The following is a 6,968-nucleotide window of genomic DNA, read 5'->3' on the forward strand; positions in this document are numbered from 1 at the left end:
GAGATTGACAACATTATGTCATTTTGTGGTGTATCTTGAAAATCTATGAATCTTGGTTATTAGTAGTGAAAGAATGATATTACCTCTTGTGGCACCTTGGTCCTCTCAATTAGGACCTTAATTGGCCCCCTTTAATGGTCACCTTGAGTTGGTGGGAATGTGATTTCCATGACGGCCTATGTCAAAAAATTAAAGTGTTTTTCGATGACCAAGTATATAAGGAGGTCCATACCTCTCATTTTGATATACACACACATAACAAGATAATTATAAGGCATCCTTTCAAGCAATCTATCATTCAAGCATTGAGGTGTTCATCATCAAGCATCTCTAGAGACCTTCAAGGTTGCATATTATTTATTCATCTATTGTGGAGAAACTTTACATTATTCATATGCAAGCATGTGTGTGATTAGGGTTTTATCATGTTCATGCCATTTCATACAACATGTGTGATTGCATTCAAGAAGCAAAGCATCATTATCAATCATTACATATTTGAGGTATATATTTCCATTATCTATTTCAGTATTTGCAATATTTCATTCAAGCTTAATTTCTAAACCAAGGTTTGACTTAGGCAAACCCCTATTCCCAACCTATTTCCCTTTCTTTTTGTGTGCACGAAACATGTACGAAGCTGTGATCTTTAGAATAAGCATTATTTACAATGACGAATCAATCCCCCTTTTGAGTGCAAAAAGTTTGGAGGACCAAGGGGTGGGTGAAATGGTCCTAGATTTTTAGGAGCTATTTCAGGGAACAGGTCAAAATATTCTTATATCATTGCTTAGATCCAAGTTCTTAGCTCGATTTGAAGGTGTATCTTACTTTTTCCGCATTTTTACCTTCATTTTCAACACTTTTACCCTGATTTCAGCAAATTCAATTCAAGTCACTAAATAGAGATCCCCAATCAATCCAATCAAAATTCTCAGTCTAAGCCTTGTTGGTTTGTGACTAGATATATTGGATTGAAATCATCTTTTGAATGTAATGGTCTAAAGTCCTAAAAATAGGGATTTTCACTACATCTAATTATGTAAGCCCAAATTTTACACCATTACATTTTGGTGAACCCAAATCCTTACACTATTAGTTCTGATTTATGTTCTTATATCTGAGTGTTTATGCAATTTAAAATTCAAATTTACATTTACAAGTTTAATTTCCAATTGAATTCCAAAAATTTAGAGGTTAAATTCACAAAAAACCTCAATTTTTAATTATAGAATTGAGCTTGTGGATTATTTAATTGAACTAATTTAGAAACATTTCAAAATTTAAATTCAAATTCATAGATATCATTTTAATCAAGTTACATAAATTTAGAGGTTTAATTCATAAAAAAACCCTAATTTATTTTGGTTAATTTTCTTTGTGGGTTGCAAAATCTTTCTCTTCAATTTTCAGATTTGATTTTAAAACATTCATAATGGAACTTAATAGGTCTAACTTATTTTCTATTTCACACATTATCACCTTGCTTTTCACTGGCATTTATCATAATAATGTGCTATATAATGGCTTCTTTCATTTCACATTGCTTCTTTTCATCCATAGCACTTTGGCATATTGTGTTTTTAGAATTTCAAAATTTCTTCCTTTCAATCAATTTGATCTTAAATCTTTCATTTATAATTAATGTTGTTTTATTATGGGAAAATGTGTTTCATATATAGATCACCTCAAAGCTTTTGTAGATCCCAATTCTAGTGATGCTAATGGGAAACCTAATACTTGTACCTCTCCTAGGATATCTAGTGTGAGTAAAGAAAGAGATAATAGTCCTATCAATTATCTCTCTAATGGAGAACATGCATTTAAGAGTAGCATGGAAAATTCTTCTTCTCATACACATACACTAGTGCAAGGGGGGCAAAATCAAACCATTGGTGTTTCTATCTCTCTAGATCCTCCTTATTCTCCTAGAGCTTATCTTAGTCATCAAAATATTTATAGAGAATATGATATTATGAATTTAATTCATGATCTATCTCCCAACATAAAATTAAGTAAAGATGAGGCCTTAGATTATAAGGATCTTCCTTCCCAATCTACCAAAGAGGAGATGCATGTTGAAACAAAGGAAAATCTTCCTTCACCAGATATTCCTTCTTCATCTACTAGTCCCTTTGTTCCTTGTAAACACGCTTACACTAAAAATTTCAAATAAATCTATTAAAATGTCCATTTGCCTTCTCAATCAAGATATTCTTATAGGAGTGGCTTTAACATAATATAAAAACAAGGTTTTAGAGGATGAGGACTTGGAAAATTTGAACAAGGAATTCAAGTCCCTATAAAGAATCCTACACAAACTCACATAGAAGGCCTAGGAAATGATCTTAAATCTCCTATGGATGACCTCCTTACGATTCAAGACTTTAAATATCATCTTGCAAGACAACAAACCATTTATTCCCTTAAAAGGGCTTTTTCTTCAAAACCTCCTTTTTGTTCATATCACCAAACTAATGATCACTCTTCCAACGATTGTCCTAATTTTTATAATGCAATGAAAGGACTCATTGATAGAGACATAGTTAAAATCATATATGACAATCCTTCTTCTTCTAGCAATCCTAATCCTACATTACAAAAGACAAAGACTAATTCTATAAATGGTCAAGAAAGGTTAGCAACTAGAATCTTTCGGAAACTAAAGTATGACAAAAATGTTGTTTTTCCTTTTGTAAAGTTTAGAAAAAGGCATAAAGAAGGTAGTGAGCATTTTCTTTTTCATCGTGGTGGTATTCATTCTCTTGGAAAGTGTAAAGCATTTAAGGAATTTGTTCAAGAACAATTTGATAAAGCTCAAATAAATCTTTCAACTGACCTTGCTCTCTTTCTTGGTGAGAAGGTACTGCTTTAGCTTTCTTCTCACCCTTCATGTTTCTCCTCACCCTATAAATAAGTAATTAACTTAATTGGGGGATCTTTTTCATGATGGATGGTGCTTTTTCAATTTCAAACATCTTGGGGCAGAAACATGGTCCATTCTTGCCTCTATGCTTGGGGAGCAAGAACCTTATCCTCCTCTATTTCTGTCTAAAGTATCACTATTCCCTTTAGGGGTTGCATTTTTCATATTTTTATGTCCTTTCTTGCATGAAATGGTATGTATTTTATGATAAATCCCTCCTTGGGGGAGTTTGTGATCTTTCTTTCCTTCTCTCTTTCCTTGAAGATTACCTCTTATTTAGAGTTGCATTTCACATATATAAATGTCATGTCTTGCATTGGCTATTCATTCATATGAGCACATTGTGCATTTTCTTATGTTTAATCTCTCCTTAGAGGTTGTGTAATTCTTTTTATTGTACTTACACTTCGGGGGCAATGATTTTTTTTTCTCTCTCTCTCTCTCTCCTTTCTAAGGATCTACTTTTCCTTTGTTGGGTGGTGTTTTCTTATGATTTGATATCATTTCTTGTGTGAATTTGTTGTTTGTTCAAGGATTATCTCTTATAAAAGAGTTGTAAGTCCTTGGCTACAACCTCTTCTTCACTTGGCAATGTATATCTATTATAAACCTTACAACTCACGTTGGGTCAAAAGTGTGTTGTCCTTCATCAGGAATCTCTTTCACCTAGCAATAGGAGAAGGTATGCATTCTTGTTCTCCTTCCCTTCTTTTGGTAGAAGATTTTATGTTTGTTCAAGAAACTCCTCTTGGAGGTAGATATATTTTGAGAAAATATATTTTCTCCTCCAAGGATCCTTTGTACACTTGTTGCAAGATATCTCTTTTTCAACTTTCTTATCCCTGATTGAAGAGTTTCCCCTCTTTAGCTTAGATTTATGACATTGTTGCCTAAAGGATATCTCAATGGTGTTGAAGGTTGGAATCCTTGTTTCTAGCTTCCTTAAGGCATCAACATAGGGCTATGTTGATATATTAAGGGGGGTCACCCATATCGCCCTCCCTCTTTGTACTATATCATCCCATATTTTTGCATATCATTTTTGTATGTCTTAAACGAGGTTTCAATTCTCGAAACCAGAGGAAACAATCTCTTATACGAGATTCTTCATGCCCAAAACCAAATGCAACATTTGATATATGTCTTAGATGGGGTGCACATCATAAAAACCAGAGAAAAAAAACTCTTATACAAGATGTCCTCAAAACCAAGCTTGTATCTATCTTAAACGAGGTTGCACGTTCTCAAAACCAAAGAAAACAAACTCTTAAATGATATTTTCCCAAAGTAAGACATTTGCACCTTAGCATTCATACATTCACCCCTTGGCATTATATGTCTTAAACAAGTTAATGCACGCTTGAAACCATAGGAAATAAACACTTATACTAGGTACTATATACTTGAAACCAGACATCACTCACACAAATGCACGAGGATGAGTGGAACTAGAAGAACATGGATAGACTATTCCTACTCTCCTCCCCAACATGGATCACCTAGAAACATATCTTGCGGCAAGTATTGATGTCCTTTCTCATCATTTCTCTCACTGATCACCTAGAAAAACATATCTAGCATGTATCTATGCTCTCTCTTTCCTTCTTCTCATAAACTCATAGCTTTGTTATTGATGATTCATGGATGATGCATGTTTTTCTCTTTTATGTGGTCACTTGTGTTCTTGAGATGGAATTTTTAAAGAATTATATTAGTTATTGAGACATTTTCATATTGAGTTCTCTTTGGCTAGTTGACTTGAGGTCTTTTTTTTGGTCCTTAGCTTTTGTGGTGTGTGTCTTTTGTCTTTTGGCTTTGTTTTCCTTTTGTTTGTTTTTTTGTCTTTGTTTGTCTTTTTGTTTTTGTCTTGTTTTGTGTTCCCTTTCACATGTTTGAGTGAGTTAAGATTCTAAGATTAGGGGCTTAGTCCCTTGATATTAGCGATGTCTTAGACTCCTTGTGATCATGCTCCTCATGGCTCCTCTTTTTCATCTCTCTTTCGTCTACTTTACCATGAGTATTTTCATAGGCTCATACTCCCTCTAAAGTGGGGGATAAATGTAGCATCCAAAATTCTATTCCCTCAAATTTTGGTCCACATTTTGGCCTTCCTCTTAACATTTGTGTATTGAAGCTGGACTAGGACCTAATTATGCCCATACCAGTTAATTCTAATAAAATTTTCCATTTTCCCATCACTTAGCTCCTTGTTTCTAACCCTTAAATGGGTTAGGACCAGGGTGTGGTGCCTTGGTCATCTCAATTAAGACCTTAATTGGCCCCCATTAACAATCACCTTGAGTTGGTAGGAATGTGATCTCCATGTCGGCCTATGTTAGAAAATTAAAGTATATTTCTATGGGTAAGTATATAAGGAGGTCCATACCTCTCATTTTGATATAAATATCACAGGAGAATTATTAGGTCTCCATTCAATAAATATAGCATTCAAGCATTGAAGTGTACATTGTTAAGCATCTCTAGAGACCTTCAAGGATGCATATTCTTCATTCATCTATTATGAAGCAACTTTACATCATTCATATGCAAGCATGTGTGTGGTATTTGGGTTTTGTCATGTTCATGCCATTTCATACAACATGTGTGATTACATTCAAGAAGAAAAGCATCAATATTAGTCATTGCAGATCTGAGGCATACCTTTCCATTATCTATATCAGTATTTTCAATATTTCATTCAAGGTAAATCCCTAAATCGGGATTTGACTTAGGCAAACCCTTATTCCCAACATATTTCCCTTTCTTTCTATGTGCAGGAAATAGGTATGAAGATGTGATCTTTAGAATAAGCATTATTTATAGTGATGAAGCAATCCCCCTTTTGAGTGTAAAAATTTTGAAGGACCGGGGCATGGGCGAAATAGTTCAGGATTTTTAGGAGCTCTTTCGGGGAACAGATCTAAATTTAATTATATTGTTGATCTAGGTTCGTGGCTCAAGCTTACTATTTTCGCATTTTTACCTTCATTTTCAATACTTTTACCCTAATTTCAAAAAATTCAATTCAACTCATAAAAGAAAGATCCCCAATCAATCCAATCAGAATTCTCAATCCTAATCCTTGTTGGTTTGTGACTAGATCTATTGGATTGAAATCCTCTTTTGAATGTAATGGTCTGAAGTCTTAAAATTAGTGGTTTTCATTACACTAATGGTGAAAAGCCATAATTTTTCACCATTACACCTCTATAAGCATAAATTTATCCAATCTAATCCTCAGTCAAGTGGATCTAGTGAAGTCTCTAGATAAATCTCATCCAAGTCAGGATATAGTTCTTCATCGTGTGCTATACCTTTTATTTGTTTAATGTAGAAAGAAAATCTTAAATTCAAATGATTAAGAGAAAACAAAATCCTTGTATGGTCAACTCCAAATTGTATTAAAAAAGATAACCAATTGAGACTCCAAATCCATATTATTAATCAGCTTCAAAACAATCATGCATTTAGATCTTTCTCCCTATTTTTGTCCTTGTATTTAGATGTATACACATAATTTATTTTGTACTGGAATAAGTTAATTACAATTTATATTTTATATTTTAATGTTGCAAAAAATAAATATATGAATAAGTTTTAGAAATTTTGTGATTTGAAAATAAATTTATTAAACTGTGAAAGACATAAAATATTAGTATTCACAAATGAAATTAAGAAAAAACAAGACATGAAATTAGATGTTTTAAGTGTTGTATGCCCTTTCGTATGAATTTCACTTATCATGAATCATTGTGCATGTACACATCATACTCTAACATAAATATTAGCACAAGGAATAACTACATGCACAAATTGAAACTTGGTTAACAAAAAGTCCAATATTAGAAGGATTAGATTTACATAGTTATAACAATGATACTTTTTTTTTCTTTTAAATTGTGTAAAAAATATTTAGAAACATTTTGGTTCACACTTTCATCCATCATTAGAATGACACAAATATATCAAAAAATGTTACATAGCATACAATAGATTAAATATGGATGGGTATTTGAAAATTTGAATCATGCAACAACTCAAC

Source organism: Cryptomeria japonica, chromosome 8 (assembly GCF_030272615.1).
Source record: "Cryptomeria japonica chromosome 8, Sugi_1.0, whole genome shotgun sequence".
NCBI classification, from domain to species: Eukaryota; Viridiplantae; Streptophyta; class Pinopsida; order Cupressales; family Cupressaceae; genus Cryptomeria; species Cryptomeria japonica.